Genomic DNA, 13958 nt, shown 5'->3' with positions numbered 1-13958 from the left:
GAAATAAATTCTTTAACAATCCTACAATGTGATTTCCTGGATTTCTTTTTCTCATTTTGTCTCTCATAGTTGAGGTATACCTATGATACAAATTACAGGCCTCTCATCTTTTTAAATGGGAGAACTTGCACAATTGGTGGCTGACTAAATACTTTTTTGCCCCACTGTATACAGTGGCGGCTGGTGAACATTTTTTGGGGGGGGGCGCAGTTGGGCGGCACGGTTTAAATAGCACTCCGCAATGAGAAAATAACCCACAAAAGAGATTCAGTAGAATATATTGAAAAACAAAGATTTATTAAACAAAAACACACTGCTCATTACAAACATTGGAACTAGGTTTAGATTAGTATTCAGACACATTTGACATTTATGTGCCAGAGTAGGCCCCACTACTTGTAAAGAAATGTAGCCCTCCTCTCTTTCAAGCTGGCAAATTCCTCAATAACTCTCTGGTTAAAGTCAATCATGTCTGTGACCAGCCTTTTTTCTATTGAGAGCATGGCTAAGGCATTCAGTCTCTCCTGACTCATGGTGTTCCTGAGGAAGGTTTTAATCCTTTTCAGAGTTGAAAAACACCTCTCAGCCTCAGCAGTGGTCATGGGAGTTGTGATCATGATTTTCAGCAGTGTAACTGTCTCTGAAAATACCTCAGATAGATTGTTTTCCATGAACAACTGGAAAAGATCCACAGCACTACGGCAGGATCTGAATTCGTCTGTGCCATAGATGAGGCCAAGCTCTGTCTTCAGCTTGCCTCCATCCAGAATTGGATAGGCCTTCAATGTGGTGGCCAAAGCAACTTCAGGGAATACCTTGAGGTAGCATTCAAACTGGTTGCCCTGCAGTAAGGTGGCACTGATGAGGTGGTCTTTGAAGGCAAAGCGTTCCTTGGTGTGTCCAAGTATGGTGTCACATACCTACAGATAAATATATATATAGAGAGAGAGAGGAGAGACAGATAAGTTGTGGGAAATATCTATATCAGATCACTTAAAGCCAAGTCTTAGTTTGCATAGCACCAGGTCAGAGCAATCAAGCTTAGCCTTTTGTTTATGTTTAAACCTATCAGACTTGGTTCTTTGCTTTTGTGTGTCTAAGAACCAGAGCTATCAGATTTGGTTCCTGGCTTTTGTTGGTCTAGGTGCCAGAGCAATCAGACCCTGATGGTTGGCCTATGTCTGAAGCCATGACATTAACATTTGTATGGCCATACCCCTATGGTCAAGCACACCCCCTACCACCAAAGAACTCAGTATTTCAGTCTCTAAATATTGAACTCCAGCCATGTTATTAACTCAAATATACTGTATATCAAACCTATTTGCATGGATTTAACTGTAACACAGGCATCTGCTGATTTTGACACTCACCTCAGCAGCAATCCTTCTAAGCTCATCTTCCGACACAGCCCGGCGCTTCCTCGGCTGCTGAGAGCCACTGCTTTGCTCCACCACCATTGCATGGAGAGAATCTCTGTAAATAAAAATAACAATAATTTACAAATCATGTTTATCTTATAACTATGGTACAAGTGAAAGAATGCACTGACTACGCTTACAGAATAACAATGAGATTACCTGATTTTTTGTATGTCCTCTTGGAACTGCTGGATGCATCTTTCTATATGGACTGAATCTATGTCTCTCTTCTGGAGCTTGGCATAGAGGACGTCCACGTGTGGCATTATTTTATGAAACAGTTGCAGGAAGAAGTTGAACTGAGGATCCTCCAGTAGCCTGATGTAGCCTCCTGCTTCTTGGCTGGTCTTGTCATCAAAGCCACCTGATACTCGAATTCTTTCAAAGCATTCAACGAGGTGTTCTCTTTGCTCAAACACAGTATTGACGGCACGGCTGTGAAAGTTCCATCTCACAGTGCTGGCTGTTGGTAGTCTATGGGCCACTACCTCATCAAGCACACTGGTCCGCTTGGGGGATCTTGAAAAAAAAGCAGAAAATCCACCCAGGTCGGAAAAAAAGTTTTTGACTTTGACTACGTGGGAGGTAGCCTGTTGCATGATAAGATTGAGCTGATGGGCATAGCAGTGGATATAGTGGGCTGTTGGGTAGTCATCCCGGATTCTCTTCTGAACTCCTGAAGTGGCACCCCTCATTACACTAGCACCGTCATATGCCTGGCAGATGAGTTTACTTTTCTGCTCACCTGGGAGGATGGCAGCAAGGCGTTCTTTTAAAGCATCGGCAATGGTCTCTGCTGTAGCCGACTGCAGAGGGATGAACTCAAAGAATCTTTCCACCAGATTCTTATCGTTGATGTAGCGAAGCACAAGCACAAGTTGGGCTTGTGTGCTAATGTCCGTGGTTTCATCTGCTTGGATCGATAGAAAATCGCTGCTTTGAACTTCACTGATGATCTTTTCCCTCACAACAGACAGCATACAGTCAAGAAGTTCATTCTGGACTGTTTTGGATGTTCCCTTAAAGACAGTTGCGCTCTCCAGATGCTCTTTCAGTACACCGTCCAGTGATGCAACGACGTCCACCAAGCCACGAAAAATCCCTGGGTTCTCCGAGTTTTCGCTCTCGTCATGGCCACGAAGGGCCAACTCAAAGGCACCACAGAACTTCACACAGTCTATTATTCTGGAGAGGATGTGTCGGTTTTTTCTCACCTCTTCATTATGTTTCCGAATGCCAATTCGGTATCCTTCATCCAGCTGCTCGGCAATGCTCAGTCTTCCAAAGAGGTTTAGCTTAAGACAGTTGGTTAGGTGGCTGCGGCCACATTCGTGCTTCTTACATTTTTGTGTGAAGTGCTTTAGATCCTTCATCCCGGTTGTAGTCCAAAGTGTTTCAGTCCCAGGACTTTGAAATAACAGACAAGGGAAACAAAAAAAGGCATTGCTCACTGTACAACCAGCTAACCAATTCCGCTTAGCATACAAGTTTGAGGAGAAAGTCCGAGTGTAGGTTCTCCCGCGATCAGTGGTCGTCTGTTGAATGTTTAAATCCGGACGCTCGGGTCCCAAGTCTTTCAATTTCTTCTTTTCGACATCTGATAGTCGATGAAACGGTGTTTTAAGTAGAGCTTGCACGGAGTTCTCAGCCATCGATGTCGCCATATTCACTCAATCTAAGTTTCAGCTAGCTACGGTGCTGCTCTTTACGCTTGTGGTTAGGGAATAATAACGATGCTGATTCGCCGAAATAGTCCAATCGCGTATCTAAGAATGTCACATTGAACTAAGAAACAATGCCATTGGCTGTGGGCGCAAAGATTAGCGCCCACAGATCTAAGTTTCATCCCCCAATGAAAAGCTATCCTTGCTAAAATGACTGAGAAAAGTATAAGCTCTCCTATAGACTCCCATGTTATCGGCGCCCACGGACGGTAGCCGACCTGCCTATTCTCAGAAAAGGCGAATGGCAATATATTATGTCCGGACACATTTTAGCGGTTCTTGACAGTGGTCTCCCATACACATTTAACCCATAAACACGGTACATTTCTTATTTCAATTATGTTGTATATATAACGTTTTTTAACTCAAAAAGTCAGGGTGGGCGGCGCCCAAGCGCCCACTATTGACGCACCGCCACTGGTAGATAGTATTACCCAGTGGCGGGCCGTGCATTTCACACCTAGGCCTTCAGTGATGTCCTACACAGTCCTACCTGAATTATTCCACCTCTTAATGCCATCATAATGACGCCACGGCTCTAGAAACTATACATTTAGACAGAAACGCAGTATAACCGGGCGTTGCATCACCTTAACATAGTCAAGTACAACAGAGTTATATTAATATTTCCGAAGCATTTATAATCAATACATCAGCATTTACAGTTAACTTAATTAATCAGATTATCTGACAAACCGCTCCTTGACACCTGTGTGTAACCCAGGTGAAAATAGACAGTGTTGGGGAGTAACGGAATACATGTACCGGCGTTACGTATTCAGAAAACAAATTATGAGTAACTGTATTCCGTTACAGTTACAGCTTAAATAGATGGTATTCAGAATACAGTTACATTGTTGAAATCAATGGATTACATGACGGTACTTCTCTTTTTCATGAGTTTATTCACTCTCTAAATAAATTAAGGCATCTTGATGCATTTCCCTGAAGCCCCAACATGAAAACGAATAAAAATGAGCTATTTGAATTGCGTGATCAGTTGCCTACAATGGAGTCCGAAGAGGAGCAGCTAGAGGTAGAGCCGGAGCCAGCACAACAGAGCCAGGGCAGGAATACGTTTCTATCTTGGAAATTCAAACAGCATTTCACATTAAAGAAAGAGAAGGGAGAACCAAATATAACTGTGCAGTGCAACCTCTGCTTGCCGTCAGCCAAACTCCTTTCCGCATCCAAAGACTCCACCTCCGACCTGAAGAAGCATCTTAAAGTAAGTTCGTTTTTTTTTAATTAGCCATGGGTAGTCATCTGCTGTAGTTTTACTGGTCACACTGCTATTTTATAGTTGTATCAGTATCTGTATCCTATGTGCTGATTTACTAGCCCCAGAGCCGTTGAAAGACTCTGACTAGCCCTGTTTGACCTGTTAGCTAACGTTAGCTAAAATTAGCTCGTGTTAGCTTAGACTGCGGTTAGATTTTTGTAGTATGCAGACTTGGACCTAACACATTTAGCCAATTGGAACAGAAGAATATTATACACCAGAATAGGCCTGTTTAGTTAGCAGGATTTGATGGCCACACTACCCTTATAAAATGCAAATCAATGTGGAAGTAATCCAAGTATTCAGAATACGTTACTCAGATTGGGTAATGTAACGGAATACGTTACAGATTACATTTTTGGGCATGTATTCTGTATTCTGTAACGGAATACCTTTTGAAAGTATCCTTCCCAACACTGAAAATAGACACTTGAAAATAGACACTGGTTATTAACTGGTTAATAAATAAGAATAATTATCAAACATAATTTCATCATTTTAAATAAAAAGCCCCTGATTTAGTTTGATAAATAGGATTAAAAGTAATGATTCATTCATGTTAATTCATCCTGTAAGCTTCTAAGTTAAAATAGATATCCTGTCACTTTAAGAAAGTACAGTTGTTTCAGCCAATCAGATTGGCTGTAACGTTTGTTCACGCGTGAAACATCAGAAGAAGAAAACTGTTCAAGAAGCAAGACGCTATAGAAATCGCTATTGAAATCGAACCAGTGAGCAATAGACTAGAAACTTTGTGTAAGCCTTTATTTTCCATTTTTGAAAGTGTTTTGTGTTACCGTTGCGTCTATAGAGATAGACTGTGTGTTATTTGTACTTTGATATTATTTTTTGGACTGAGAAATTGTCGAGTAGTCTGGGAGTTCTGAAGCCACGTTACGATTGACGAGCCACATTACGATTGATGAGACAAGATGGCGAGCTATACCCAATGAGAGTTGAACCACTATCGAGTGGCATCTTCCAGCTTCATCTGCATTTCGGAGGAGAACACACATCGCTCGAATCAGAGTTGCGGTAGGACTGTTTGGTGCCATCGTTATTTCGACCACAAGTTGATTCCTTTAGTGAGATATTAGCCAACGTGGATGCGGTAAGGGTGGATTCATTCACACCACACAGACTGCACAACGTGGTTAGCATCCATTGACTGCATTGAATGCAGAGTAACGAACTTTAACGTCAAGCTGAAATACATTTACGACGGTTGAATGTTGTTTTGAATTTGCTGAACTGTGAATAGTATCTGTGAATGTTATTTTCCGGATTTGTTATTTTTCTTTGATTGCTATGCTAATGTTTTCTGGTTATGCCATGCAGTTTAAATCTGCTAGAACCTAGAACTCCAGCTCACTGGTTTAGATAGCTGATAACTAGCAACTAGCAAAAGCAAACTTGACCCATTGATTTAAAATAGGCCTGTTGAGATAATTAGCATGACTGATGTACGACGGAGTATTAGGGCCACATATGAAGAAAACATTTTTTTTTGCCGTGACGAGTTTAAAGTCAACATGTCGACATTAAACTCGAAATGTCGAGAATAAAGTTGAAATGTTATGTCGACATTAATCTCGACATGTCGAGATTAAACTCGAAATGTCGACATGTCGAGATTAAACTCGAAATGTCGAGAATATAGTTGAAATTAGTTGGGAGACATAGCAACCGCTCCCACAGGTCCTGCACTGAATCCGAAATGGCTTGTGTAGATCATTTGGTCAAATTATACTTCCGAATTGGATTTAACAATAAAGAGATCCTCGCTGTTTTAGCGCAGAACCACAGTGTGGTGATTAGTGTAAGAACGCTGAAAAGGTTGTGCAGAAAACTTAATCTGTTCAGGAGGAGGAATCATACAAACCTGGAAGAAGTGGCCGCGTTCTTGCAAACTGAGCTGGCTGGAACTGGGCAGACGCAAGGATACAGATGGTTGCACCTCCGTGCAATACATAAAGGTTATGTTGTGCCGCAAAATACAGTAAGACAATTGATTAAATTGCTGGATCCTGAGGGTGTGGAGCAAAGGCGTGCCCGGCGTCTGAGGCACAGGCAATATCGTAGCAAAGGTCCGAATGCACTCTGGCATATGGATGGGTACGATAAACTGAAGCCATACGGCATTGCCATCAGTGGTTGCATTGACGGTTTTAGTCGCTATATTGTTTGGCTGGAGGCATACACCACTAACAATGACCCCAGGGTTATTGCCGACTACTTCGTGTCATCCGCTGCACGCTTGGGAGGATGCCCGGAGCGTATGCGTGCTGACAGAGGGACGGAAAATGGACACGTCGAAAACATGCTCATCTTCCTGCGCAGGAATCACTCAGACTCTTTTGCGAGAGACCAAAGTTTCCTTTATGGCCGCAGCACTGCAAACCAGCGGATTGAATCCTGGTGGGGGATCTTGAGAAGACAGAGCATACAGTTTTGGATCGACCTCTTCCGAACCCTTCAGCGCGACGGGCACTTCTCGGGTGATTTCTTGGACAAGAGTCTGATCCAATTCTGCTTCTTAAATCTTGTTCAGGTGAGCACGAACACTTTGCCCACACAATTCCACCAACCCCCCACAACACAACAACGCTACAACAATACTGTGACGTGGGCAACATATAAACTAATGCTGATTGGCTCTCTTGTGTTTGTTTGTGTGTGTGTGTGTGTGTGTGTGCGTGCGTGCGTCAGCTCTTTCTGATTGCTGCCTATGCAGTTGCTGCGCCTATAATTTGGCAGCTTTTGGGTCTCCTTCATGTTGTTATATCTTATTTTCATCTCAACTTCTTTTTGCTTCAAGTTTGTTTTTTCATATATTTTGTTTTAATGCAGGCTGAACTGGATAAAGTCGTGCAAACCTGGAATTCACACAAGTTGACAGTAAAGGCAGGCCAGGGTGTGACTGGAGGTCGCCCTATTTTGATGTACACTCTCCCACAGATTTATGGTGGTGAGGACCATCTCAAGACAATTGACATGGAAGAGCTGGCCCTTTGTAAGGAGGACTGCACCCCCAAAAGGCAATACCCATGCGATGAGACTGTATTTGAGCTCTGCTGTTTTCTAATGCAGGAAAATGGATGGGATGCTCCAAGAGATGCATTTTCCGCTGCTGAACTGTACACTTCATTGAGAACAGAAATACATTTGAATATTTAAGGGTGGGTCATAATTTCTGCACCATGGAGGGTTGTTGATAGGCTTTGTTATATTATGAGAAATGGCATCCACCAGAGAACAGTCTCAGTTTTATTATATCCTTTATTTAATGCATGCCATATGAATTTTTAGAACAAATTAAACAAAAACGAACCCCCTCAAGTATAGTATTGTAAAATCAGTAACTGCCTAACCCTAACCGTTGAGTGAATCTTGCCCTTTGTATCAGTTTTGACTGTGAAATTATTAACTTGTTGACCTACCACCCATTCAGCACAGAGCAGCTGCTGGAATAGGAAATAAAGGAACTACAATTTTGTACTAGCATTGTCTCCTCCTGATATCAACACCTCATACCCATTAACTTAAGGTACAGATAAAAAAAACAACTCAGATAAAATTGATGAACTTTAATATGAAATCATGAACATGACTACACATGAGCATTTGTAATAACTTGATCACCAATTAATAAAAGTGCGTATATGCCTGTGGTGAATAGAAAAGACAAATTGGTACAAAATTATACATTTCTATAAAATCACAAAAATAAAAAAGCAAATCCTGTGTTTGTTTGGCTACCTCAAAATCCATTTTGGTCAACACATATTTCAGAGAAAATGTAGCTTATTCAAATGCAGTAACTCAAATGGACATGTGCAATTACTGTAACAGTCATGAACAACACTACTTGTGAGAAACTCTAGCTCATTAAAACTTTTCAATACAAAAATATATCATCTTCAAAGCAGTACATCAAATGTAAAAAAGCAAATATTGTAAATAAAATAGTTCACAAAAACTGTATTTGAAGTGGCCTATACAGAGAATTTGAGAAATATCATAACATCAGATAACTGCACAATGTATTGACCTGTTAGATACTCTATGAAAACAGGGGACTTGAAGACAAACTACCTTTAAATGGCTTTGAAAGTGGAAGAACAATAGCACTGCTTTTTTTTTGTGTCAGTGAAGAATAACCCGTGGTCCTTATGTACATTTTGGAAATAGCATAGGCACAATCTTGTCTGAGGGGCCACATATTGGGCTACACTATGTCCATCACCCAGACATTGCTCTTGAGGACGTCATTGAATTCAGCACGAAAGACTGGGAAACTTTCATAGGAGTCAGATAGCTCTAGGAACATTCCACATGTCCGAGCAACTGGCCGTCTTGTGAAATCAGACATCACTGTAAACTCAACAGTGAGACAGTCAGACACAATCAGATTGGATCCTGTGCAGAATCTCAGAAACTTAGAGAGTTCTTCTTCATCCAGTTCTCTGATATACCTTCGCAGATGATGTTCCACCTCTTTTTGCTTTGCTGTCATATCTGCTGGGAACTTCAACAGCTTCAACACCTTCTTAGTTGTTGCTTTAAGATCAGCATACATCTGTGTTAGCTTCTCATAATTCAGAGAGATGTTTGGAGTTGTGATTTCCCTCCAACAATCATAACAAACATCGGCTTTTGCACAAGTTCTTTGTGGGCAATTTCTGTCAGGATTGTTGGAAGATTGTCGGCTGAGATTCTTCTTCTGCATTCATAGTTGTCAAGAGTCTCCACAAGGTCATCCATTTCAACAGACGAGAAATCCTGTAAAGCTTGCTTGAGGATCTCTCGGTCTTGACCGCTGACAAACTGCAGAAAGCTTTCTGTCAGGTCACTGTACACAGCTCCAAATAGCATCTCCTCCACAAAAGCAGATGCAAGCTTGATAGGAAGGTAGTGGCAATCTTGGTATCCTCTCACAAAAATTCTGCCGATGGTTTTCCAGGTTTCAGCATTGAAATCATGTCTGATAAAGGGTACTTTAATTGTTGTTCCCAGTGTGCAACGATCATAGAAATCTAGCCAAAAAGCACTTAGGACATCTCTTAGAACTCCTGACCCAACGCCAGCTTCCTCTTTTTTATCTGGAAGAATTCTCTTCACTACCAGTGGTCTGGTCAGAGTGTCTGGGTCAGAAAATGCTTGAATCATGTCATTGAGGGAATTTGAATAGTGGATAGTTATTGTTTTTGCTTGAGTTGTGTGGTCAGGTGTTTCGACTTCATAAATCAGTGTGTCATTCAAATCGAATTCAGCATCTGGTTGTGGGCCAAATGTAATTTCGGGATCAGAGATATATGGGTTATCTGATACTAAGACATAGCTTTGCAGAAGAACATCCTCCTGTAATACTTCTGGTAGAAGAAAACTGATCTCTGACAGCACTGGGATGTCTGTGTTGACTGAGTGATTAGCAGTTGAACCATCTGTGGTACCTGGGTGAGGACGACTAACCTGGTCTTCTTCTGAGCAACTGGACACCAGAGACGGGGATTCGCTGTCTGAAACTTCAATAATTTCATTTTGGCCCTCACATTTGCCTTCTGAATCATAGGTAGAGGCGTCTTCATCTGAGTGTGGTTTAGGCCCAGTGGCAATATAGAAACGCAGCTTGGCTAGTTTGACAGTGTCGTATATTGCAGCAATTGAGACATGATCAGTGAAAGGGTTTTGTTTGAAATCCCACACATCAAATGTAAAGTCTGATTCGGGGCCTTTATTTGAAATGCCATTAGGGAAAAAAAGGTTTTTCCCCTCTTTCAGGATTTCATTGTATCCACCACTGATGTCCATCACAACCTTTCTAGTGCCCCCTCCTTGTTTTGCTCTAACCTGTTTAGCTTCACCATCCTCTTTGTTGATCCAACCTATCTCCACGCTGCGTTTAGTTGTCCTTTTTACCGGTCTGGATGTTGTAGGCATCTTCCCATCGTCTTTGGTTTCCTTTTCACTGTTGCTGGCTTCCTCGTCTGTTTCTTTGGATTCTGTCTTTAGCTTCATTTTCTTCCTGAGCTTTTCAAATAGACCCATTTTTCGCTTTGAGAGAGGGGCTTGATTTTTGCAAAAATTAAAAAGTGCAATTCTGTCTCCATATGAAGGAATATATTTGGCCAAAGCTGCATCATCCATAAGCATGACAACGTCTTTGTCAATCTGTGGAGCAAAGAACAATAATGATGAGGGTAAAATATCACATCACTTCAGTATTTTCATGCATGTTCCCTTGAAATACAAAAATGCAATATAGTGACTTCAACAAGCAATTCACAGGGACACTTAGTATTTGCTGTCTACAAACTAAAATATAATTCATGGAATTGAGCAAACCTCAGCAAGTAAACTATGGGGAGCACCTGTTCCCAAGCTTTGAGTGAGGAGAGGCCCACAGTCTCAGACTTTGTAAATCCATGTAGGCCCATTATCAAATTACTAGCCTAGAAAGGTGTACATACAAGCTACTAAACCCTTGTGGTAAAAAAAAGCTACTATGTTACAAATGCAGCTCTCCTTTCAATTAGACAGGAGTGCTTGAATTTGAACTTTTGCGGTTCACAAGTTCTTCTTCATCTCTTGATGAAGAAATGCACTGATGGGTCTTGAAAAAGGCAGCCACATATTGACATGCAAGTAGTTAAACTAGGGTTATATGTAGACTACAAAAGTCATGGACACCAGTGCTATCTGCTGAACTCTCATTTAATAATAATAGCATAATTCTACATCTGAGAAAGTGAGGACAAAGCATGTGTAGCATGTGAGCGTGAGATAATGGTCATAGGCTACACATTCAGGCCTATTTAAGTGTAGCGCCCCAATGCCGCTTCTCATTAAAGAAAACGTTTTAACTAACTTACTAATTCCCAGGACAGGTAAACATTGTTTTAACATTACTAATATTTTAAAGTCAAATTTTAAACATTATGAATTTGCATTTTAATTGAAATCAAAGAAAATAAAAGCATGAATTTACACCCAAAATCCCATTGGGCTACAAGTCCAAATTGTGTCGAGGTTAGTGTACTACAGAAATACATATCATTCATCATTTCACCAGGTGAATCAAGGAGTTAAATTATGCTCCAGATGCACAGATGATGGATTAACCTAGCCTAATGGTTAAGACATAGGCCTATTAATCAAACAAAAAGTTATAGGGTCTACATGGGTGGATAACGATTTGCAACCATTTTACTTTTTACCATGTTTCACCGACGCTTTGCATCGAATTAATGGAAGTAATAGCCTTGACTAAAAGAGGACTATTCGTGGATGCTTCAGTGGAACGCCAGCCAGCTTAATACTCAGAAAACGTCTTTAAACATCTCAGATGACGTTCAATGCAATGGATTTATCAGGGTTACAAGAAGGGTAGGATACGTAATTTAATTGTGAACTGTTGTTGAGCTCTGCCAATGTGTGATCAAGCTAGGCTCATGGGAGATGCATGGCATTACATTAGAAGTCCACACTCGATGCAACGACTGGCACTGAGTGATTTATGAACTTTATGCGAAAATAAAAACATTATTTACGATAGCGTATGGCTGATATGCTATGAAATGCTTTGTTTAATACGGAGTAGTTTACTATGTGTTGGCTAGCCAAGTAGCCTATACTAGGCTATGTCGTCCTAGCTAGCTAAATTAAGCAGGCTACGGTAACTTTTACGATACCCCCAAAAATGACAATTACTATTTTTCGACCAAAGATGAAGTTGCGGCATTTTGTCTTTATTAGGAATGAGGAGTCACGTGCCGATTCGGCCATGTTGGCAGCAGACGCTATTCTATGTCTATGGGCAAGCTAGCCATGATAGGTCTCGCTAGCATGTTAATGAGGCTAGCTAGCTGCCTCTAATAGAAATATACACCGGCATCCTGCCAACATGGCGGGGCTCAACAACTATGACGACAACTCCTCATTCCTATATCAGGGATCACAACTTACCTTCTCCTCTTCCATTAGTGAGAGGGCTTCTTGGGGGACACCCCGGCCTCGTAGAAAAGCTGTCACGCTGACTGACATTCTTTCAAGTCCAAAAACTGCGCGGTTGGTAAAAGAAAGAGACTTTACGTCATTGATCTTGTAAACTACCGCTTCCAGTGAAAATACAGAGCAGCACATAGACATGGAGCAGCACGTCTGACTTACCTTCACATAAAGATGTTCCACCGATAGGCCAACCATGCGTGACTCAAACTGCACCTGTGGAGCGGTTGCTTTCTCTCTGAATAGTTTTCAGTATCAATTGACATAAAGTCGAGATTATCTCGACATGTCGAGATTAAACTCGACATGACATTTCAACTTTATTCTCGACATTTCGAGTTTAATGTCGACATTTCGAGATTAAAGTCGCCGTGTTGACTTTAATCTCGTCACGGCAAAAAAAAATGTTTTCTTCATATGTGGCCCTAATACTCCGTCGTATTTCTGGTTATGCCATGCAGTTTAAATCTGCTAGAACCTAGAACTCCAGCTCACTGGTTTAGATAGCTGATAACTAGCAACTAGCAAAAGGAAACTTGACCCATTGATTTAAAATAGGCCTGTTGAGATAAATAGCATGACTGATGTCTTATTAGATTGAAGTTATATTTTGATATAGTGTTATTTGATTCAATTAAGATTCAAAACTAGAACTGAAATACTGAAATAATATATTTAGATAATTAATCTTAACTATTGATTATTAGCTATATTGAATTATTATTGAAGTATTATTGAACATAAACTGAGTTAACTCTTGAAATGAAACTAGGTACATAATTAAGAACAACTTTAATTGTGATCTAATGTAAATGATATTTCCTTGAACTGAATAGATTAAAAGTGTAAATGATATTTCCTTGAACTGAATAGATTAAAAGTGAAACTAATGCTCATTTCATTTCCTAATTAGAATACCTTGTTTCTACTGGATCCAATTGCATTCAAATGCAAATTATTTGAATATTGCAGTGGCGGGCCGTGCATTTCACACCTAGGCCTTCAGTGATGTCCTACACAGTCCTACCTGAATTATTCCACCTCTTAATGCCATCATTATGACGCCATGGCTCTAGAAACTATACATTTAGACAGAAACGCAGTATAACCGGGCGTTGCATCACCTTAACATAGTCAAGTACAACAGAGTTATATTAATATTTCTGAAGCATTTATAATCAATACATCAGCATTTACAGTTAACTTAATTAATCAGATTATCTGACAAACCGCTCCTTGACACCTGTGTCTGTCACATAACGCAGAACAAGTGCCAGCTGTGCTACATTACCCACATCTGACGTCTCGTCCACCATAACAGCGACAAAGGGTGCTTTTTGAATCTCCATTTTGATCTCTTCTCCCATCACTTCAGCAATAGCATAAATCAGGTCGTTTTGTATTTTGCCTGACGTCCCAGTAAACATGTTGTTTGTGTACAGGTGGTAATGCAAATCTGTGTTGTTCTCAGCAAGAAAAGAAAGAAGCTCCACGTAGTTTCCTCTGTTTCTGGACTCGGCGCTT

The 13958-nt window shown here is 40.8% G+C and overlaps 1 long non-coding RNA gene across 1 annotated transcript; it reads right to left on the bottom strand.

Annotated features, from left to right (window-relative positions):
* Nucleotides 1–515: 515 nt before the first annotated feature.
* Nucleotides 516–1773, bottom strand: LOC134859103 (uncharacterized). The gene is made up of 3 exons (XR_010165045.1): nucleotides 1581–1773; nucleotides 1374–1476; nucleotides 516–920 (listed from the first exon to the last, which is right to left on the bottom strand). It is a non-coding gene; the product is annotated as an uncharacterized LOC134859103 (long non-coding RNA).
* Nucleotides 1774–13958: the final 12185 nt, after the last annotated feature.

This window comes from Eleginops maclovinus, chromosome 22 (genome assembly GCF_036324505.1).
Source record: "Eleginops maclovinus isolate JMC-PN-2008 ecotype Puerto Natales chromosome 22, JC_Emac_rtc_rv5, whole genome shotgun sequence".
In the NCBI taxonomy this organism is placed as follows: domain Eukaryota; kingdom Metazoa; phylum Chordata; class Actinopteri; order Perciformes; family Eleginopidae; genus Eleginops; species Eleginops maclovinus.
This window is presented reverse-complemented; position numbering and strand designations above follow the sequence as displayed.